Raw genomic sequence first — 25138 nt, 5'->3', positions numbered from 1 at the left:
AGTCGTCCCAGGAACGCAACTCATAAATATTGGCGATATCATTTTAGTCTTCCACTTTAAAATGTATAATATACGTCTGAATTGCCAATATAAATGAGTCAGATTAAATAAATTATTAGAAGAATTTTTTTTACTTAGCAACAACATTTTTATTTATTTTAGTAGTATTTTGTATTTTGACAACGAAACCCGATTTGGGCTTCGAAACGTTAATAAAATCGTTTTTTTGGTAAAATTGTGGCTTATTTCCCATTAAAAATAGTTTATTATAAAAATGCCACAAGGAAATAACTTCAGAACAACATTAAAATAATAATGTTATGTTTTGTTAGATAGTTTGGTCAGATCGTGTGTAGACTCTTTTAGGTATTTATTAATCTCAGAAATAAACTTAAACTCAGAAATAGCTGATACTAAAGAAATACCATTCCATTTTGCAGAAATGTCATCAAATTATTCTTATCGATGAAAAAATATTAATGATGTTTTCTTTTCGATTACCCTTATCTCTTACTTATTATTCCGAAACAATAGCTAGTATGGTATATAGATAAACATATTTTTGTTAATCTGAATGACTTTACTTAGATAGCGTCAGATAATAGGTAATCGTCCTTATCAGTCTAGGTACACATTTTAGTTCGACTTTATTCACTTCGTAGTGCCATGGCTCGATGAGCATTCGAAAGTTTTCGTATCATGAAGTACTAAAGTGTCGAATTCTAGTGGTTGTGTGGAAAAATATGTGTATGTTGCTAAACTAAGGAGTTAAAATTATATTTTAAGGTAGGAAAAGCATTCTCAAGACATTGTTTTACTCAAATATGAAAATAACTTCGATAATTAAGTATGTTTTTGTTTCGCGAATGATATACAGTGTGATTAATTATGCTTAGATGTTGCTAGAATTTTTATTTAGTGTACGCACTTTCACAGCACGATAAATACAAACACATCATCATAATCAATGGTGCTACAGCCCTATAAAAGAGCCTTGACCTTCCCAAGTCTATAGACATTGCGGGATGACCGAAGCATTGCGTGGACAGTGTGCGTTCAAGAGGTAGAAAATAGCCGCAACTATTTTCTACCACTTGAACATACACTGTCCACGCAATGCTCCAAACCACCTCCTGACCGCCGACGAAGAATGTAGGCTTGCCTGTCCATTGTACAATGCTTTCTAGGGAGCTTGGTCGAGGGCAAAGCACGGACAGTACACACACTTGTCTATGGAACCAATTCCATCAAACTTTTTTCTCTGATCTCTGACAGTCAGCTGAACCACCACCGTCTGGCAACACACACACTCAGGCCAACCACACCTTGCCCCAGAGTTTTTTCGGACTGTTTGCTTTTTCTGCCACACTAACTAAATTCAACACATACCCTGGAGAGGACAAAATCCTAAACAGGGACAACTCAATGAATCCTTTCCAAATAAAGAAATCCTTTATTCTCACACGAAACCCACATTGAGTACCTACCCAAGTCTGTTACGCCAGTCAGTCCTATCCATTTCCAACCGTTGCTAGTTTGCTGCACATATTTTTCTCCCATCCTCATCTACACCATCCTTCCATCTGAGTTTTGGCTTACGCCTATTTATACTTTCCACAGGTTTTGACATAAAGATTCTTCTAGGAGGGTTATTCTGCTGGGATCTTGGTGAATGTCTTGCCCATCTTAATCTTCCTATTTTTATAAGGGACACTACGTCATTACCACCAAATATATTTTTATATCTGTTCTATATCCCGTAGTTATCCTCCTCCAAACACCATCTTCACAGACGCCACCGAATATCCCTCTCAGAATCCTTCGTTCAAATATAAGCAGAAGGTTTTCATCTGCCTTGGAGATGGTCCGTGTCTCCGATTCATGTATCAACACTGGTTGTGTAAGGGTTTTGTATATGGATATTTTTGTTTTTTGGCTTAAGCTTCTGCTCCTCATATGTCTACTAAGTCCAAAATAGCATTTGTTTGCTAGGATTATCCTTCGCTTGATTATTTCTTCCGTCATGACGTTCTACTTGGTGATCAGGGAACCTACGTATGTGAATTTGTCTACCACTTCAAAGGTAGAGTTATCTACCGATAGATACCGATGTTTCTGGCTCTATTGTTGCTATACATTTATTGTAGCTTTCGTGTTTTGCGGGCAACTAGGTCCACATCATCTGCATATGCCAAAATTTGAGATGATTTATTAAAAAAATTTCCTCTGTTCTATATTCAGGCATTTCTGACCACCTATTCCACAGCTATGTTGAAAAGAAGACACGCCAGCGCACCTTCCTGTATCAGACCAACATGTGTTTCAAACGCCTGTGACTGTTCGCCCTGTATTTCGACTTTGCAAACAACTGTACGCATTGTAGCCTTAAACAATCTTATCAGTTTATCGAACATGTAGAATTTATTAATGGCTTCATACAATTTATTTCTTATGACTAGGACACTATCATAGGCCGATTTAAAATCTATGAAAAGATGGTATCTGTCGATATTAGTTCATTGGTTTTTCCAGTATTTGCCTTAGCACAAAGATCTTGTCTGTTGTTGTTCGACCAGGTCTAAAACCACTTTGATATTCGCCAAGAAGCTCCTCTGAATATGCACATAGGTGATCATATAAGATACTCGAAAATATTTTGCATGCTGTATTAAGGAGGGTTATTCCCTTATAGTTTCTACATTCCAATTGATCACCCTTTTTGTGTAGCGGGAAAACGATTTCAATTCACCACTCTTCATAAAATTGTTCCTCATTCCAGGCTCTCAGCATTATTTTGTATATTTGATTAGTCAGGGTAGTACCTCCTAAATACACACGACATATAATATTATATATGCAAATACTAAAAATGCCGTGCCGTGGACAGCACATAATATATCCAACGAATGTGGGCTGCAGATCATTCACAAAGAGCGAGAATTGATCAACGTCATAAAAATGAGAAAGGTTCAATACTTCAGTCATATAACGAGGAACTAAATATCGCATACTCCGGTTGATCATTAAGAGCAAAATCGAAAGAAAACGCTGGGTTGAAAGAAAACAACTGTCCTGGCTGCGTAACATTAGACAATGGACAGGTCAAACGGTCGAGGAATTGTTTCATACAGCTGCCGACCGAGAAACATTTCATTAGCTTGTTAATACGACGATGGCCAACGCTTGAAAACAAGCACGACACACAAAGATAAAGAAAACTAAAAATAAAATGAAGCTAAATATTAATGTGTAATTTACACAGCCATTCAATAGTTGCCTCTGGAGAACATTCCACAAAGTTCTGGAGCTTTCCACGGTAGGCACAATTTGGTCAGTCTGAAGCACACCGGTTTATGATCTGTCTAGGTGATCCGCAATTGCACGGTAGACCTTCCGTACGGTCCCATTTGATACGCTAATCAGCACATTTACCATGCCCCATGTTTTCTGTGTTTTCTGTCATAACATGACCAAAGTATTTTAATTGTTGGGGATGGACTTTACTGGAGAGTCGTTGGCTAAGATTTAGTTCTCTTACAATTGAATTATTTGTCCTACGGTCGGTTCAAGGAATTCATAAAGCTGGTTACTCACTTGGGCACGAACGCGCATGAGGCAAGCCGAGGCCGTACGATGCAGTGAGTGAGGACGTCATTCGAGGCGCGGCAAATATGCTCAAATCGTTCGCCGATCGTTCGTCCATCAAAGGGATTCGTGCCTCAGTGTGGACGGTTTTTAAGTATTTTTAAAATGCGGTTGCGTTTCGATTCATATTTATACATTTTTAAACATACCGTGCAAGCAATTAATGTAGCCTATATAATATAATAATACAAAAGGGTTTTAAAGATTTGGATTTTGTTGAAATTTATTTCTTATCTTGCAATATTCATTCTTTTGGAAAATTATACACTTAAAAATTTAATACAAATTTATAAATCTACCTATAAAAAATGGATTGCAGCCAAGAGTTGTGTTTAGAACTTATTGATAAATACAAAAATACTATGGAATCCTCGTAACCCTAGCTATTATCATAATAATAATTGTTCGTTCGACATATTCGCTGCCTCAGGACGAATAAATAGATCACTTCTGCGACAAGCCTCATGCGGGATGCGTGTCCTCATACATTTTTCCCGACTCGAGGCATTCAGTGCGGCCTCAGCTTGCCTCATGCGTATTCGTGCTCAAGTGAGTATTACTGGGTACTCACTTGAGCACGAATACGCATAAGGCAAGCCGAAGCCGCACCGAATGCCTCGAGTCGGGAAAAATGTATGAGGACACGTATCCCGCATGAGGCTTGTCGCAGCGGTGATCCATTTATTGGTCCTCAGGCAGCGAATATGTCGAACGAAAAATTACTATAATAATAGCTAGGATTACGAGGATTCCATAGCATTTCCATATTTTTGTATTTATCAATAATTTCTAAACACAACTCTTGGCTCCATTCCATTTTTTATAGGCAGATTTATAAATTTGTCTTAAATTTTTAAGTGTATAACTTTCCAAAAGAATGAATATTTCAAGATAAGAAATAAAATTCAACAAAATCCAAATCTTTTAACACCCTTTTGTATTATTATATTATATAGCTACATTCATTGCTTGCTCGGTCTGTTTAAAAATGTATAAATATGAATCGAAATGCAACCGCATGTTTAAAAATACCTAAAAACTGTCCACACCGAGGCACGAATCCCTTTGATGGACCGACAACAAATGGATTGCTCCGAGGCGTGCGGCGAACGATTTGAGCATATTTGCCGCTCCTCGGATGACGTCCTCACTGACTGCCTCGTACGGCATCAAGTGAGTACCCAGCTTAATCATTGAATTATTTGTCCTACGGTCTGTTCAAGGAATTCATAAAGCTGGATACTCACTTGAGCACGAACGCGCATGAGGCAAGCCGAGGCCGTACGAGGCAGTCAGTGAGGACGTCATCCGAGGCGCGGAAAATATGCTCAAATCGTTCGCCGATCGTTCGTCCATCAAAGCGATTCGTACCTTGCCTCAGTGTGGACGGTTTTTAAACATGCGGTTGCGTTTCGATTCATATTTATAAATTTTTAAACATACCGTACAAGCAATGAATGTAGCCTATACCTATATAATATAATAATACAAAAGGGTGTTAAAAGATTTGGATTTTGTTGAATTTTATTTCTTACCTTGCAATATTCATTCTTTTGAAAAGTTATACACTTAAACATTTTTTATAAATCTACCTATAAAAATGGATTGCAGCCAAGTCAGTGTTGTGCTTAGAACTTATTGATAAATACAAAAATATGTAAATATGTACTATGGAATCCTCGTAACCCTAGCTATTATCATAATAATTATTCGTTCGACATATTCGCTGCCTCAGGAGGAATAAATAGATAACTGCTGCGGCAAGCCTCATGCGGGATGCGTGTCCTCATACATTTTTCCCGACTCGAGACATTCAGTGCGGTCTCAGCTTGCCTCATGCGTATTCGTGCTCAAATGAGTACCTATTACATTTCGTATCCAACAGAACATTGATTTCAGTGGGGGTCTATCTTTCTTCTTTCTGATTGTTTCAGCACCCAAGATTTACATCTGTAAGCCCGACCGCACGTCAAAGAAACATGAAACGTAAATTACGTTTCATGGAAATAAACCACTGCTAAACAAATATACGTCCGGCCATTTATGAAACTCTCCGAAAATAAAAATGTGTCATGAGCATGAATCACACTCGTTTCATTGGTAGGCGGACTTTGACATTTGTTTAGCAGTGTTTTAGTTTCATGAAACATGTTTTTCGTTTCATGTTTCATGTTTTTCGTTTCATGTTTCTTTGGTGTGCGGCTTGGCTTAGTCAGCATTTGAAATATTAAGCAGTTGATCAACCTCATATTTAACGCTTTTGAAATTTGACAGTCCTTCCATATTTTCGTCATTTTTATTGTGGCAACTTTTGCTAGATCACATCTACGTTTAATCTCTTCCTATAATGACCCTGTGTTTGTGATCGATGATCCCAGATATTTATATGTATGAGCTCAAAACCTCAAACCGGTGAATTGTGGTTATGTTTGGATTAGGGATGGCGGTTTTTGACAAAACACCGGTTTTCGGTTATACCGGTTTTTTCTACCTACGGTTTAACCTGGCGGTTATAACCGGTCAAAAAACCGGTTATTCCATAAACCGGAGTTCGGTTTTTTTATTCATAGCCAATACCCAATAGGATACATTTACATTGCGCTTGAGTTTGCGATACTCAGCTAAAAGTCAGCTAAAATTTCTCATTTACGCGCGGGGAGCAAAAAATTTTCCCATTTTTCTCTGAATTAAGTATTTTTTCCACTTATCCGGTTGTTCACCGGTTATTACTTTAAAAAGACAAAACCGGTTATACCCAGGACAAAAAACAACCGAAAAAACAGATTATTTCCGAGGAAGAAAACAACCGGTAGGTTTTTCCCATCCCTAGTTCGAATGATTGTTATGTAGTCTACTTATCCACTATCATGATCTTTGTCTTTAATATATTTAATTGCAGAACAAATATTTGACTTTGGTTTTCGACCAGTCGTATAAGATCAATCACCTCTGCTTGACTATTTGCAAGGCTGTATCATCTGCGAAACGTAGGTTGTTTATTTTATGACCATTTATTGAGATGTCCTTTTCCCATCCTTCAAGTGCTCTTGAGAAATGTAGTAGCCCAACGTTGCCAAATAAAATGGTGATCATATAATATTTTAAATATTTACTAACCTATTTACTTTTAATTTGCAACAAACACTTCTTGACATATTTTAATAATTGCAACGAAAATATGTTAATAAACAACTGTAGATAAAACATTGTAATAGCTGTTAATTATACGGTATCAGTCACATGTTCGAAAAAATAATTAAATAACTTAATAAGTGAAAAAACAACCTATCGAATAGCATTTCATGTAAAGTAAAAGTTGATATAAATATATTCGACACGTGAGTACTAAAGTATTCTTCTTTCAAGCGTCTTGTCCGGTCTTTCGGAAGTTGGCGATCACTATAGCAAAACTAGCTTTATTTTGTGCCATATAGAAAAGTTGGTAAAATGTGTTACGCGAAACGTGAAACGAAAAAATGTGTTACAATTTGGTACCTGAAATTGAAGCTCATGGTTTCGATGATATTTGGTTCCAAAAATTTGGCACCACTTGCAATGCAATATCTGCAATGGTAAAAACATGGCTTTACAACGAGAACGATTCGGTGAGCAATTTATTTCACGCTTCGGACCAGTGAATTGGCCGCTTATATCCTGTGACATCACACCTCTAGACGTTTTCCTTTGGGGCTATCTAAAGTCCAAAGTCTACACGAATAAACCGGCTACGATTGCGGCATTGAATGCCAATATTACTCGACTTTGGCCAAATACGTACCAATCGAAATGCTCGAACGCATCATCGTGTATTGAATGCCAATATTACTCGACTTTGGTCAAATACGTACCAATCGAAATGCTCGAATGCATCATCACGTATTGGAACTTTAGATTGGACCATCCTAACGGCAGTCACGGTCAGCACTTGAAAGAAATTATCTTTAAGAAGCAACTGTAAAGAATGGTTGTTTTGTATGATAATAAAGATTTTCAAATAATAGTTATTTATGTATAAAGTCAGTAAAGTTACTCTTTATCGAACGAGTCTGATATTATGAGCAGAGCGAGCGTTAGCGAGCGAGGCGAATAACAGACGAGTTCGATAAAGAGTCTTTATTGACGTGGTGCATACAACATTTTATCGCCAATCATAAAAAACATTAACACTTACTTAATCACATCCTAATGAAAAAAGAGTGTGTGCACTTGGTAGGTACGCACGTAAGACGTTCTACTTCTATTATTATAATTTCAACGAAATAATAGAAATAAATATATTTTAAACAGTTTAATCGTATTTTTATTTAAATATTAAACCAATTTTAGCACTTAAAATAATATATATCAAAAATTAAAAATACCGTTAATAGTTACGTTATTGTTTATGGAGTGTAGCCTTTCGCAATGCAGTTAATTTTCCCTTGATGAATAGTAGAAAATCTAAATAAATATATTTGCTAACAAATTATCATTAATATCTGTCACCGTCCTATATATAATCGAATTAACAAGAACACCATTTCATAATATAATTGCATTAATACAAAACTTAAAAGATTTAAGAATGTTATTAATTTTAGACGAAATAAAAATTTCGTATGACAGTAATGACGATGACAGAATGCTTTTGCATGATGGCCGATTTCGATGTTTAATCGATAGTTGTTCAAGTAATCAATATTAAATAAGTACCTAATTACTAAATCTGTAAAGTTTCGATTTATGTTTTATGAATATAATCATGATTCTATAAATAAAGAGATAGTATATTCCCGTAGCGCAAATACGTTCGAGTTCGCGCATTGATGACGTAACTGGAGACCCGAAGTTGAATTTGAATTCTTGTTAAAGTTAAATGGGATTTGCATGCATTATGTGATGAAATTATTAAATTAGCAAAAATTAAACTTCAATGTATTCGAAAAAAATTTAGTGTCGAGATTCCAGTCAAAATATCTGTCAAAGATAAAATATAGAATGCACTTAGCTTACAACCGCGAACAATTCAAACTAATCGGACATTACGAATGATTACGAACCATTACGAACTTGCGGGTCTCCACTTACGTCACGACTTCCGGATGTGCAATATGAATATATTATGTATCTTGTTATTTATAGTATCATGAATATAATTGCAAAAGACTACAGAATTTCACTTTCTGACATAAATTTAATTAATAGTAAAGTAAATTTTGTACAATATTTTTAATAATTAAAGTAAATAAATTATAAGTTAACTCAAATAAATAATCGATTACTTCCATCGACCACTTACATTCAATTCCGATTAATCGCGGCAGGTAAAGTAAATTTCCTCTTTCAGTATAATAAAGTGTTACTTTACTGCCGCAAATGAGGGCAAATGAGTACAATAATTAATGACTTTAGTGACGCTTGGCGATAAAATTTATTTTTTTCCTTGTTTTTTTTTTCTTTTTGAAAAAGTACCGCTAAATGAATCACCCTTTGTAATGCGAATTTTGAAAATATGAATAAAATTTAATTTGAGAAAAATAACTTTAAGTTTCAGCGTTTGTAAATCGTATGGTATGGCGTAGTTATATTGCACCATACTATGAAAAAAGATCATACATATAATGATTTTTTTTAATAATTTCTTGTACGTATGTACGCCAATGAGTTTTCATTTTGTCTGGAAGACAGGAATCCAGCCAAATTTACACAAGTGAGGATGTTATCAACGAAATTCAAATTTATTTTTCAGTCACTCACTTCTGGTGACAGTACTCCACTCCACAACGTTTTTCATTAACATCGATAAGTAGGCTGCTTCCACAAAAAATATACATGAAGAGGATTACTCTTAAACAAAGCACTCATTGGGCTGTGCTTTAATTTTGGCGTTTTAACGACGAGGATTTGGTGCATAATATCCAACGTTATTGAGGACAAAATCCAAGGGCAAAATACATGTTGGAATCTCATAAAAAATTATATTTCATCACTGATCTCAGATACCTTATTTGGTGTATTTTAAAAACTTAAAATAAATTGTGAGATAAATTTAAAACAAGTGAGTTGCAACTATTTAGATCTTTCTCGGACTTCTCTGCTCTGGCAATTCGTTGGTTTGCAAATTTTAGAAACCACGAAGATGTTACCAGAGGTGTTACCAGGTGGTCCCAATAGTTTTATTTTTGATATTATTTTTAATTTTATTAAAAGTAAAACTTTCACTTGTCTTTAGCAGATGTCGCTACGACATTCATTTGTTTTTAGTCTGGTGGTATGTAGAGTAGTATTTTTGATATTGTTTTATGTGCTATTAGATTGAAAATTTAGTCTATTGCTAGTAGTTGCAGCTAGGGCATACCTGCCATTTCGTTCGTTGCAATCCGTGACTGCACGCGGGGTTTGTCCTGGCTGGGTCAGAGAGGGCAGCATATGTGCCTCCTGATGAGAGACTAATAAGTTTCGAAACCGGTAGAGGTGCTTGCTGCACTCTCTGATTGAACTAGAATATGATGCGGCTGTAGTTTCGTGTTGCAACGAAATTGAAAATGGTTATTCACTAAACGCTTTTCTTTAGTTCAATAGTTTGCGCCAAATCTTTAGACGTTAATTTGACTGCCTTTTCTTTAATGCAAATGAATGAAAATTTGCAGACATATGCATTCGCGGAAACAATACACGAATAGTAAATAAAAATTTTTTATGTTTATTGGTTGTTTAAAGAAAAAAACTATTTTAATGGAAAATGCTTAAATTCTCTTGTTTTTTACAATGTAGAAACTTGAAACTTTTACGGATTTTAGCTAATGCTATGAACTATACATAATTTCACTTTTTACGTTAATTGTTTACGTTATGCTTCATAAATAAACAATACCGTTTCAAATTTTGAACGCTTATATATTTGTTTATATAAAAATCGGCGCTTATTCGTGTCAAATTTCAATACGATACGAAACAAAACTTCAACCAAAACTGGATTTCAAAAAATTCGTGTTTTTATCGTAGTCTTAGAAAAACCACCGGTAGAGACGATTTGTGCTACAATTAACATTATAATTCGTTTTGATGTATTAATTAATTAAACGCTTTTCTTTTAGTCCTGTCGCCAGGGGGGGTACAACGGCCTCGTTAATTCAGATGGACTTACCCAAGTTTTTTTTATGTATTTTGACCCGTAGAAAACGAATTTTTTGGGTAACAGTTGATCCGGATGTCGATAAGATTGTTATAGACCAAGAACTTGAGGAATCAAATAACAGCGATTTTTGGCAAAACAAAACAATATTTTGTATTTTTTGGGTCATTTTAAGCAAAAAATATTTCTACAAGTTTTTTAGTAGGATGCAGAGTTTTCGAGATAAACGCGGTTGAACTTTCAAAAAATCGAAAAACTGCAATTTTTAAACCCGAATAACTTTTGATTAAAAAATAAAATAGCAATTCTGCTAAGCGCCTTTGAAAGTTCAAGTCAAATTATGTCGGTTTTGATTATTTGCATTGCTAAAAATTTATTGTGTTATTGTTAAACAAAGCTACAAACAACTAGTGCGTGAGTGATGTTTCTATGATTTCTCATTTAAAATCGAACGAGTAGGTAGAATAGGTACTATAGTTTATTTTTTAACCAGGAGGAGTAAACTAAAAAGACAGATTCACATCCACGAAAGTCGCTAGAACAATAACCAAATACATCTTCTTTTTTGGTTGATCTAGTCGACCCTCAACGGTAATCCATAAATATTATATTAAATTAATACGTCGCTAAAAAGTTCCAAAAACAACTGCTTTTTATATAAAAGCAGACTAACAATCTAAAAATTGAAGGAATAACCATAGAGGTATATATTAACATAGAGGGAGTCTACCTTCCGCGCTTCCTGACGACAAGATCTCATGCACTGGTTTGCTGCATCTCTTTCTAACACATTGTAGCGAAAATCTATGATGACATTCAGTGTGAATATAGGCACGGAAGAGGAGGATAACTGTAGCAGCTTTACTATGCGTAAGAGTGAAACAGCACTAATCCAAATAAAAAAGATGGTGTCGTCACTTCGCTCTGAATGACACTCTCTCTATGCTAATATTTAACTCTATGGGAATAACACAAAAAACGCAAACATCGCCGATATAACTTAATTAACCTATGAAATGTCACTAATGTCAAAATTTGATAAATGTCATTAGTGTCAAAATTTTAAAGCAGTGGAGTAAACTTGCCTGCGGTTGGACCAATTACAAACAAGCAATACAGCGCGGTAAATTTGAATCACTCCTCTTGGTAAAAAAACAAACAATAGTGCAATCAAGACTATTTCTACGTTACATGCGTTAAAACGCATGTAAAAGCACGGGAAACCCTACGTGTTTATAGCTTTGTTAAACAATAAAAAAATAAATTTTTACCAATGCAAATAATCAAAACCGATATAATTTGACTTAAACTTTCAAATGTGGTAAGCAGACTTGCTATTTTATTTTTTAATCAAAAGTTATTCGGGTTCAAAAATTGCAGTTTTTCGATTTTTTTAAAGTTCAACCGCGTTTATCTCGAAAACTGTGCATCCTACGAAAAAACTTGTAGAAATATTTTTTACTTAAAATGGCCCAAAAAATACAAAATATTGTTTTGTTTTGCCAAAAATCGCTGTTATTTGATTCCTCAAGTTCTTGGTCTATAACAATCTTATCGACATCCGGATCAACTGTTACCCAAAAAATTCGTGTTCTACGGGTCAAAATACATAAAAAAACCTTGAGTAAGTCCATCTGAATTAACGAGGCCGTTGTACCCCCCCTGGCGACAGGACTATTTAGTTCAATCGTTTGGGTCAAATCTTTGGACGTTAGTTTGACTGCCTTTTCTTCAATGCAAATGACTAAAAATTTGCAGACGCAGGAACAATACACTAATAGTCAATAAAAATTTTTATGTTTATTAATTGTTTAAATAAAAAACGATTTTAACGGAAAGTGCTTAAATTCTGTTGTTTTTTACAATGAAGAAACTTGAAACTTTTACAGATTGTAGCTAATTATATGAACTATACATAATTTCATTTTTTACGTTAATTGTTTAGGTTATGCTTCATAAATAAACAATAAAGTTTCAAATTTTTTCATCACAAATCATATGTTTTATACATATTTTAATAAACATGACGATATATTTTAATGTTTGAAAAGTGTAAGACTAAAAAGTAAAATATAAAAAAATATGAAAAAAAATTTTTTAAAAAACGCTTTTCGTCAGTTACGAGTGACTAAAATTAAAAATATTATAAAAAAATCAACTAATACGCAAAAAATAAAAGAAATTGAAAAATATAGCATTCGTTAAAGAAAAGCGTGGGGCGAAAACCGTTTATTCAATGAAGAAGCGCCACGCTTTTCATTGACGAATGTGTCAGATTTTCTCAATTTTTTTTTTGCTGTTTGGTTGATTTTTTTATATTTTTAATTTTAGTCACTAAAGGAAAGCGTTTCTTAAAATTTTTTTTCATATTTTTTAATTTTTGAAATAATTATTTATTTAATAATTAAAATAAATTATTATATCTTGTTTTCATTTAAATAGGGTAGTATAGTTTTTCTTCCTACCTTATTTCAGTACACTATTTCATTCTAATACGTGTACTAGACAGCAATAAAAAAGCTGCATATCCGTCCTTAAACACAATCATTCATCTGTGGGAAAAACAAAAGGCTCTTAGCTAAAAAATTAACTGATTTTATTTTCAACTTTTGACAAAATTGGTTAAACTAGGTTCTGAGGTTTTTTAACCAGGATGTTCTTGTTCTTCCTAAACCTCGCTTTTGCATTTATAGTCTAGTCGCAACATAGGGGGTCCCGTGGGCACTTTTAGCTTGCCGCGATTTGATGATGGTAATATAGGTTTTTTGGATCGCTGAATCCAATGGAAGTGGTCTGGAAACCCAAATGTAGTGCGTTTAATTGTTATTAACAAATTATGGTAAAATTAGGTGTTTTTCAGGAATTATTAGAAGCCCTGTAAATAGATTGACAGTGTTGAGGTCTTCTCTGGTGTAATTTTGGTAGCTGAATCGAATGCGACTAGTCGCGATTACTCAAAATGTGTTCTTATTTTGTTAATAACAAAATAATTGTTTATTCGTCGAAAAGCTCGAAATGCGTTACCTACAGCAAGTTTGTAGTCTTTTTCATAGTATTTTTTATGCAAAAGTGATTGTCACTAGTCGTGATAGCTTAAACCACGTTTCGACTTTGTTATTAATAAAATATTGCAAAAATAACGGTTTATAGTACGTTTACTCACGGTTTTTGCTCTAAATTTAAAAAAACCACTTGGACTGACATAAAATTTGGCATGCACGTAGCTAACATGTCAAGCAAAATAAGTGATATTGTGCCGATGTGTGCTTTTACCCTGAGGGTGAGTTTCACCCCGTATCGGAAGTGAAAAAAGAAAACTTTCAAATATGTCCGGAGTTGGACAAACTGATTAATTCTAGGCAAATTTTGTTCTATACAGTTTTTTTACTAAGTCAATACTTTTCGAGTTATTTGCGAGTAGTGTTGCCCAAAATCGGTCTTGGTCTTGCAGTCTTGGTCTTGTTCTTGCGTTTTAGCAGGACCAAGACCAAGACCAAGACCGCCTTATTTTAGCAAGACCAAGACCAAGACTGAACGTGCAAGACTTGAGCAAGAACAAGACCAAGCCTGCGAGACTCTTGCGTCTTGCAGTTTGAGTGTCGTTTTATGGAATAATACAGGGTGTAACAAAAATACAGGTCATAAATTTAATCACATATTTTGGGATCAAAAATAGTTCGATTGAACCTAACTTACCTTAGTACAAATGTGCACATAAAAAAAGTTACAGCCCTTTGAAGTTACAAAATGAAAATAGATTTTTTCCAATATATCGAAAACTATTGGAGATTTTTTATTGAAAATGAACATGTGGCATTCTTAAGGCAGTAGTATCTTAAGAAAAAATTATAGTGAAATTTAGATACCCCATAAAAATTTTATGGGGTTTTGGTTCCTTTAAACCCCCCAAACTTTTGTGTACGTTTCAATTTGATTATAATTGTAGTACCATTAGTTAAACACAATGCTTTAAAAACTTCTTTGCCTCTTGGTACTTTTTCGAAAAGTCAGTATTTGTCGAAATATTTTGCATACTATTTTTGTCAAATCCACCACATATTTGTATATGGCCACATATATGTTATGTCAATACATCTGTGATATGGCTAAGTACGATTATGGAGACTTGATAATAATAGGAAAATTTATTTATGATTTACATATTTAGGTATATTTTAAACTATATTAAAAAAGAAGTCACATCTCGATAAAATGTGCCTTATCGAAAAAATACACAGAAGCAAAAAAGTTTTAAAAACACTGTGTTTAACTAATGGTATCGCAGTAATAGTTTAATTGGAACGTACACAACCATTTGGGATGTTTAAAGGAACAAAACCCCCATAAAATCTCTACGTAAACATACATATTAGAAAAGAAGCCGCAACTCGATAAAAACTGCCTTGTCGAAAAAATACTAAGAACCAAAAAAGTTTTAAAAATATTTAATTTAACTAATAGTATCACAATAATAATTTAATTGGAACGTACACAAAAGTTTGGGTGGGTTTAAGGGAATAAAACCCCCATAACATTTTTATGGGGTGCACAAATTTCACTATAATTTTTCTTTAAGATATTCCTGCCATAAAAATGCCACATGTCCATTTTCAATAAAAAATCTCTAATAGTTTCCGATACATTGAAAAAAATCGATTTTCATTTTGTAACTTCAAAGGGCTGTAATGTTTTTTATATGCATATTTGTACTAAGGTAAGTTAGGTTCATTAGAACTATTTTTGGTCCTAGAATAGGTGATTTAATTTATGACCTGTATTTTTGTTACACCCTGTATATTAGTTCGGGTATATGCTTAGAGACTATAAGATACAAAAAAATATGTAACAAAAATTTGGAAAAATGGATTTATCCGCATTATGAACAATACGATGAACATACATACCGAATTAAAAATATGAACACTTATTTATTGGATTGGATACGTACTCAGAGGTCATAATAAATTATTATACAATGTAAAAATAAAATATTTCATTCTTTCCTAATATCAGACGACGCCTTTGCTCCGAAATTAATTACAATTGAGCAATTGTCTAGATTTTGAGAATAGCAAACTTTCATAAAATAATCTTCTTGTGTTGTGTGTATAACAATATCGCATTGAAACTTTTAAAGAAGTATGTCGCCTATAAGGTGATAAAAATATAATACGAATACCATATTCACTGTTACGGACAACCACTCAATTGTTTTTAGATATTAGATCAATCGGCCAAAAAAAATTTTTTGCTGAAAAAGCAGTAGATAAGATGATGCCTGACTACCATGTATAGTCCATTCGCGCACGGTAAAATGCTACAAAACCTTCAAATTTCAAAAAAAGAGATATTTATTATTATATAAAAAGATATATTGGCCGATGTGTGATTTTGCCATTGTTTTTTTATTGTTAATGAAGAACTTATGAGAGGATGGGTAATCAGGCTGCATTAAAAACTAAAAAACAATGTTTTTTAAAATGAAATAAACAAATTACTTATCGACAACTGATAAATAAAGTTTAAACTTCAGTTTAGGCACTTCGAGATTTCGAAAATAATGTTTTTTTCCAGCTACCTCTACCGAAAGTATACTTTTCCGGACCTGATTGTAGGGAGCAAAGTTGTACTTTTCCTCCCTAGGGAGGAAAAGTAAAAGTAACGTCATGGTATGTCATTCATGAAATATAACTTATTGACGCCCTGTATAATATATATTTTCTATTACGTAAGTATTTATACATTTTAACATTTATTTATAAAACACTATGTATTTTGCAGAATGGTAAAAAACAGTAAATTGTTATTTTGATTTAACAATGTTTACATTAATAATTTGACTTATATTTGACAGTTGACCGTTATATTGTACCTACTTGTTAGATTTAGTTCTAATAAATTTTATTGGTTAGTTACATAAAATAAATTAAGTAAAAATGAAAAAATGACTTGTTATTTGAGGAAGGTGGAAAAACCATATGTATAACATGGGAGTAAAGTGCCTTTTCCTCCCTTGAATGATTACTGCCCTCCGCTACGCGTCGGGCAGTAAACTTCATTCTCGGGAGGAAAAGTAGCACTTTCCTCCCTTGTTATGCAAATAGCTATTACTTGTGTTTTTGAGCGTTGAACATCGTCATTTTTCGATTTTTTTCAGTTTTAAATTGTTTATAACTCGGAAACGAATAACTTTAGACAAAAACTACAAAAGACCTTTTTTGTTCCATATGATTCAAAGAACCTAAAATAAGTCTGCCAGGGCTGAAACAATTGATTTTTATAATTTGTTTAATTTTTTTAAAATAAATATAGAAATAACTCAGAAATTACGGTATTTCGGTATAGGAAATATTACATGAAAATTAATTAGTAGTTATTATGGTTCAAAATGCAAAAATATAAAATGTTCTATTCGAAATACTAAAATTCATTATATTTTCAAAAAAACGCAAGATCTGGTAACAATCTTTAACTACCACTATAATATCGGCCGCATTAGAAGACCTTTACTCACCAAACTCTATAAAAATCGTTCAAGTTGTTTCCGAGATATTTGAGGCGTTCCATACATAAAACTCACTCTGTATAAATGTTATATAATTAAACTGCGTGTATTACTTTGTATTAATTCTTGTTAAAAAAAAGTCAATCTTAAAATTTTCAACTAATAGCAAACAAAAATTTTCAACTAATAATAGTGTCAAAGCTATTGCGTACTAACTGTGCTGTAATTTAATTTGTATTTTTTTATTTTTTATTTGAATAAATGGCAAATTGTAGAACTCTTTTATTCCATTTCATTTCATATACCTAATGTGAGAGTCTATCAATCCCTTTCTAGACAGATAATGTTCTTTAAAATACAGTCTAGATAAGTTTATGTCATTTGTTTGATTTTTTGTGTTTTCATCATGTTTTAGCACAAGTCAGGTTATTAAATGCAAACGTTTATTAAGAAACAGACTGACTCCCGTGGGACATGGTAGATAGCCCAGTTAGTTAGAGTATAGGCAGGGATAGTTTAGATCGTGGGTTCAAACTCACCTAATGTGAGTTGTTTATTAATAAATAGCAATATGCTAGTGGGTAACTGCGAGACTTGCAAGACTCTTGCTGCAAGACCAAGACCAAGACCAAGACTGGGAGTGCAATACCAAGACCAAGACCAAGACCAGGTGTACTGGTGCAAGACCAAGACCAAGACTGTCCAAGTCTCGTCTTGGTCTTGCATTTGGGCAACACTATTTGCGAGTGAATATGTTCATTTTTCAACAAAAAAACAAAAATAACTCGAAAAGTATTGACTTAGTTAAAAAACTGTATAAAACAAAAGTTGGTTAGAATTAATTAGTTTATCCACTTCTAAACTTATTTTAAAGGTTTCTTTTTTCACCCCCGAAAAGGGGTGAAACTCACCCCCAGGGTAAAAGTAGACATCGGCACAATATCACTTATTTTGTTTGACATGTTAGCTACGTGCATGCCAAATTATATGTCATTCCAAGTGGTTTTTTAAAATTTAGAGCAAAAACCGTGAGTAAACGTACTATAAACCGTTATTTTTGCAATAATTTATTATTAATAACAAAGTCGAAACGTGGTTTAAGCTATCATGACTAGTAACAATCCATTTTGCGTAAAAAATACTATGAAAAAGGCTACAAACTTGCTGTAGATCGCGCATTTCGAGTTTTTCGGCGAATAAACAATTATTTTGTTATTAACAAAATAAGAGCACATTTTGAGTAATCGCGACTAGTCGCATTCGATTGAGCGACCAAAAATACACCAGAGAAAACCTTAACACTATCAATTTATTTACAGGACTTCTAATAGTTCCTGAAAAACACCTAATTTTACCATAATTTGTTAATAACAATTAAACGCACCACATTTGGGCTTCCAGACCACTTCAATTAGATTCAGCGACCCAAAAAGCCTATGATACCTCCATCAAATTGCGGCGAGCTAAAAGTGCCCACGGAACCCCCTATGCTGCGTCTAGACTATTAGCATAATGTGCCCCAAGTATTGTAGCTTTCGAGATTTGTGTACAGTGAAGCCATATTTCAGGAAGCGATAGCGGAACTAGGTGATGGAATCTCTATAAACGGAAGAACAGTAAATAACATAAGATTCGCTGATGACACCGTTATAATGGCAGACACCCTTGAGTCGCTACAAGAATTGTTAAATAGAATTAACGATTATTGCATTCGATATGGACTCGAAATAAACAAGAAAAAAACTAAATTTATGATTGTCTCAAAAACACAACATGGAAATGAAAGGTTAATACTAGAGCAAACCCAAATAGAAAAAGTAAAGACATACAAATATCTGGGAACCTGGGTTGATGACAAAAATGACCAAAGCAAAGAAATTAAAGTCCGAATTGAAACTGCAAGGCAAGCATTTATAAAAATGAAGACACTGCTTACAAACAAAGATCTTCAGTTGCCTCTCAGATTGAGGGCTCTAAGATGCTACATATTTTCTATTTTACTATACGGAATGGAAGCTTGGACATTGAAAAGGCAACATATAAGAAAAATAGTAGCGTTCGAAATGTGGTGTTACAGAAGAATGTTGAAAATTCAGTGGGTTCAAAGGATTACCAATGTTGAAGTGCTACGACGTTTAAATAAGGAGTTAGAAATTATGAACAGTATAAAAACAAGAAAACTAGAATATTTGGGTCACATTACCAGAGGAGAGAAATATGAGCTGCTGAGAGTTATTATGCAAGGAAGGATCCAAGGAAAAAGAAGCATAGGAAGAAGACGCATCTCCTGGCTAAGGAACCTTAGAGAATGGTTTAACTGTAGTTCATTACAACTGTTCAGAGCAGCAGCCAACAAAGTGACCATAGCCATTATGATATCCAACCTCCGCTAGGAGATGGAACTTTAAGAAGAAGTACCTTTCGGTTCTTCGTTATTCTGAGGAGCTCCTCATTTCTGACTCAGTCAGTTAATAATGGTTTTAAACGACGGAAATTCGAAAAATCATAAACAATACACCTGATGTAGACAAAAAGTTAAATTGTGTAAAATGCAACTATAACAGTAGTAGGCAAGAAATATCTCACCAAAACACACAAGAAACACAAAGTGTGGATAACACAACATACATTGACTTTGATGGACCGAAATCCGGGACTTTTCAATGATAATCGGGCAAATTTTTTTTAATTTAGAACTTTAATATTATCATTTTATTTTTTGTTTAACATTTTTATGTTGACAATGATATTTTTGATGGGATTCAGCCACAATTGGTTGTAATGATAATTAAATTTTTGTTTGTTTTTGACGTTTCGACTTCCAATCCGGAAATTGTTCTCAAAAAAGAAAAATTAGAAAATCAACTGATGTTGGATTTCCATGTAAATATAATCTTAATGTTAATATAAAAATGTAATTATCAGTAGTAATTGGACAAGAGCTCTCAAATTATTGAATTTTTCCCGAGTGACACTTTGACAGTTTTAATTTCACGAGCCCAAGGCGAGTGAAATTATGTCAAAGTGTCACGAAGGCAAACATTCTATATTAATTTTAGAGATCGAGTGCAATTTGTTGCGATTATTTCATGAATAAAACTGTTCAAAACCAAAATTTTATGGTACTTTATATATGTAAGTACAAATTAGTACAATTAAACAAATAGTTGTTATAAATATTAATTTGACGGTTGAAAGTCATCACTTTTATAATTTTTAAAACATTAATTGTCATAAATGTTACTGAATGTATTTCTTCGTAGCAACGAAGGGCATCTGACGTAATATACTTGACGACGGGAAATTATCAAAAATTATCGAATTAATTTAGATTTCTGTAGCTTTCTATTGGTCAGAATCTCCTATGAATGAAATAATCAGTAGTAATTACACGAGAGCTCTAAAATTATCGATTTGTATCCCGAGTAACACTTTGACAGTATTAATTCCACGACCTGAAGGGGAGTGAAATTATGTCAGTGTAACAAATCGATAATTTTTAAAAGCTCAAATGTAATTCAGTAATATTATTTCATGAATAAAATTGCTTTTTAAATCATTTTAACTAATATTTTATTGATATCTTCACCTGAATATTTGCTAAATCTGACCATGGTCTACTATTGATATAAATCGTCGTTAATGTCACTGAATGTTCATTTTTGCGTAGCAAAGAAGGACATCTAACGTAATACTTGGCGACGGGAAATTATCGAAAAAAATTAAGAAAAAAATTACCGCTGTAATTTTTATTCTAGTAGGTTTCTATTGGTCAGAATATCTATGAATTAAAAATAATCATTACAACTCAGAAAACAGCTTCAGAACATTTTTATGTTGATTACTTCTTATTATTGTACCTTGTTTTTTAAATAATATTTGTCTTGCGATGAACTATGTATAATACCACCATGTAAAATATATGCGTTTTGGATGTGGTATTAGAATATTACACTCTAGAAATCAAGGGCGGATCCAGGACCGATTTTCGGGAGGGGCCATAAACTTTTTTTGGGGAGGAGTACCAGAAGTACGAGGGGTAATTTTTAAAAATTAGGGTTACAATGGTGAGTTTTAAGTCACTTTTCACACACTTTGAGAAGTGCCTTAAAACTCACCATTCCTGCCATAGTACCGATTCCTACACATTTCTTCGGATCCAAGTGCAGTTCTTTCAACAAGTTTAATACTATTGTTTCCAATGCTTCTCCTTCCAGGCCTTGTTATTTCCCTCTTTCTTGATTTTCCCTAATTATTTTTAGGTTCACATAAGCGTCAACGAATTTGACAAAGTCTTCACGAATGTTGTTATTGTGTATGTATCCCAAATTTAGAGAAAGCTGTTCCACATGGAATACGTCAGTCGTTTCGTCAAATATTATTTGTTCAATTATTTCTTCACCACAACATGTTATTAATTGATTTTGACTGCTGCTACTAATGCATGTTGCTCAGGAAGATGCTGTGGATAGGTGTTACTTAAGAGTCTTATCTCCTGATTCAATTTTAAACCTTAACACTGTGGTGCTAAGGCAAAACCCGATATGTCAAAAAACGTGATTTTGCACCAGATGAGTTTAAAAGTTCGCGGTGTTGTTGTACTAGTGGACATATCGGAAACAATTTTATTATCTACTGGTTACATGGATGCGTTAGCCATGTAGGGTTTTGTCATCACATTCTTCATCGTTCAATGTACATATTGACATTAAAAACGAAAAATCGATAATTTTGGACATATTGGGTTTTGCCTTAGTACCGCAGCAATTCCCCTCATTCCTAGGTCCAGCATCTTCGTCCAGAAGCATAAGGCCATCATCACGATGGTCTCTTAGAGGAATATTTTGTCGACCTAAGAACACTATAGACCCTACTATTGGTCGTAGTCTTTCTTTATTTTTTGTTTCTGTTTAGACCTCTGAGAGTCTATCTGGTTAATGACTGACTTTTGAGGGTTGCTATAACTTTTTAGAAAATCCAGCTCAACCTGTTTTTTCATGGGTTTATATGACTCCGTCTTTGCTCATGAATTTGGGGAAATATGTTAAAGGTTTTGTGACAGGGCTTTGGGCTGTCATCCCGTTATTGTGACCATATTTTTCATTTGAAAAATGAAACGCAATATTTGTAAAACAATTCATTTTGAATGTGCGAAAATACCAACCAACTCCTTTGTTCTAAGTGCTAGTGACCCAAGTAACGCTTCACTTCTTTTTTATTCTTTGTGTGTATAGAATATGGAAATTTATACGATTTTGATGGCTGTCAAGATCGTTCTAACAATTGGCACTCTGTAAAATTATCAACATTTTGATTTCTTCTTCTTACTCTCTTTGTTGGCTTGCATACTTGTGCATCTACCAGTACATTTGATTATATTGCAGCTCGTCTTGCTCTAAGCAATGCTGCAACACTGAAATGAAAACCTAAAAATGTTGCCTTGATTTACCAAGTAACCAGGGAAATATTGGGGGACGTAAGTGCGGGTCGAAGTATTTTAAATTCATAAATTCATTTTGTTAATATTTAAATGAATAATCACTGCCTCTAGTTGTTCATGGGTAAGATGTTGCAATATATTTTGAACATTGGAATTCTTTATAAAAAACCCAAAAGTCATTCTTGAAGCTTCTCCGTTACTTTTTTTTTCAATGCTAGTCGACAAAACGTATTTATCCCCTGTTTTGTACATATATATGTGTTTGCAATTAAAAACATTTGAACTGCAAATATTTCAATTTATATTATTCTAAATTCTCGGAGGGGGCCATGGCCCCCATGGCCCCCTCCCTGGACCCGCCCTTGCTAGAAATTGTCGAGTTCTTTCGTCCCACCAATTCAATTTGATGTGAAATCCTAGAAAAATAACGCATTCAAAATTTCAAAATAGAATTTTACCAAAATGTTAAAAATTTATATGGCCCGGAAGCCTCGTCCGGGACGCCGGGACACGACTTCGTAATTCTTCGGATTTTTCGGGCTAGTTGGTCACACTATACATGACTGAAACCGTATAGACATTTGCTCAATAATAATCAAAAATTTCGATTACAAATCCTACACCAATACAGTTAATTTCTGGACCGAAATAGAATAGAATATGTAACTAATATTCTGCATACAAAACCTACTCGAATTCAGTCACCCCCATGACTGAAATGGTATAGCTTTTGTAAATTCGCTTCCTGCGGATGCATCTGTTTCGTTTTTGTTCGTGCACCCTGTATGATAGAGTTGTAAGCACTAACAGATGGTTATACAATTTTTATAGAATTAATTAGGTTTATCCTACGCACATATGAATAATTATTTCTAAAAACTTCATATGTTCCCAGTAGAGTTTAATGCGTCCATCAAATTGTCAAATAAACTTATTTACTATATCTATTGGGATTTAGGTAAATAGGCAAAACCGCAGAGGATTGCAAATTTCCTAATAAAATCGCCAGTAGGTAAATTAAACATCGGTAATACGATATTTCCTTAAAATCGATTTGTAGTTGGTAATAATAATAAAGTTAATTGAACATTCATGTTATAGCATCATGAATGAGTGTACGCATTTCAGGTTGACTATCCCCTCTAAAACCATATACCGGAAGGATTATGAGTCAGAAGGTGAAATATTGACAATATATTGATAAAAACACATGGTAGAAAAATGCGGAGCAGAAGACTAAAAGCGAAGCCACAAAAATTTCAGCGAATGCGTAAAAGGTGAGAATTTGGAACTAATATCCAATACAACCCCTGCTGTTGGAGATAGAAACTACAGGTGACCAGGGCTCAATAATTTCGGCTGTAGGGATACTGGTATAAAATGAAGTGCTTTGTGAAGTCAATAATTTCCTCTAGAGAGCCACTAAAAGATTAAAACGGCCTTCTTCTTCTTCTTCATGTACCATATCCTTTCAGAACGTTGGTTACGATCATAGCTATCTTAATTTTATTTACTGTCACCCTGAAAAGCATGCTTGTATCAACACAATACCAATTTCGCAAGTTCTTCAACCATGAAGTTCTTCTTCGTTCTGGACTGCGTTTGCCTGCTATTTTTCCTTGCATAATATTTTGCAGCAACCTATATTTGGGACCTTTCATTAGATGTCCGAAATACTCCAGCTTTCTCTGCTTGATGATTTTTGCAGTCCAGGACTCGGCACCATAAAGTAGGACCGAGAACACGTAGCAGCGAAGTAGGCAGATCCTCAATGCCAATTTTAGGTCTGTGTTACATAACACTTTGGACATCCTTTTAAAAGCGGCGCTAGCCTGCTCTATCCTAGATCTAATTTCACGTTACAATTTAATTGTTGTCCAAGGTAAACGATTTTATAAACTTTCTTAAGTTAGGTTTTATTTACATATTTATATAGACGGTTTTATATTCTGTTGTTTACTTATTACGAGTATCAGTATGTTTACATCCAAACCTGCCTACTTACAACTAGAGATTTAAAATTTCCAGAAAAATTGGGTGCAGGAAAAAACCTGTTTTTCCCGGAAAAAAAAAACAGGAAAAAAAGGAAAAATACGGAAAAATTGAAATTTGTTACGATATATTGTTGTAGAATTGTTTTTTTTAAAGAAACTCAATAAAATTATAGTTTATCATTTAAAAAAAATTAAATTTATATCAAAGAGCATGAGATCATAGATTTTCATCCCAATCTAATTTAGCTATTAAACAGTGTTTCGGGAAAGTGAAAACGATTAGTGACAATAATTCGACGAAATGAATTGGTACACTAACAAACAATTCGGGATTAGAAAGTGGACATATCGTTTGGCGAGAACAATAATGTTTTTAAAATGTTTCTGGGAAGGTCTAATGATGGTAAACACATTGTTTTAGTTTTTAGAAGTAAAAGTAG

At 33.7% G+C, this 25138-nt stretch overlaps 2 protein-coding genes across 3 annotated transcripts in view; one reads left to right on the top strand and one right to left on the bottom strand.

Moving 5' to 3' along the window:
- Positions 1-25138, bottom strand: part of LOC114331767 (probable G-protein coupled receptor CG31760) — a 923592-nt gene that overhangs the window by 314851 nt on the left and 583603 nt on the right. The window lies entirely within an intron of this gene.
- Positions 621-25138, top strand: part of LOC126890606 (uncharacterized) — a 107027-nt gene continuing 82509 nt past the window's right edge. Inside the window, exon 1 of the mRNA XM_050659685.1 lies at positions 621-786. The gene's annotated coding sequence lies outside the window, so the exon portion shown is untranslated. The remainder of the gene's footprint in view (positions 787-25138) is intronic.

The sequence above is a fragment of the Diabrotica virgifera genome, chromosome 8 (genome assembly GCF_917563875.1).
Source record: "Diabrotica virgifera virgifera chromosome 8, PGI_DIABVI_V3a".
Taxonomy (NCBI): domain Eukaryota; kingdom Metazoa; phylum Arthropoda; class Insecta; order Coleoptera; family Chrysomelidae; genus Diabrotica; species Diabrotica virgifera.
This window is presented reverse-complemented; position numbering and strand designations above follow the sequence as displayed.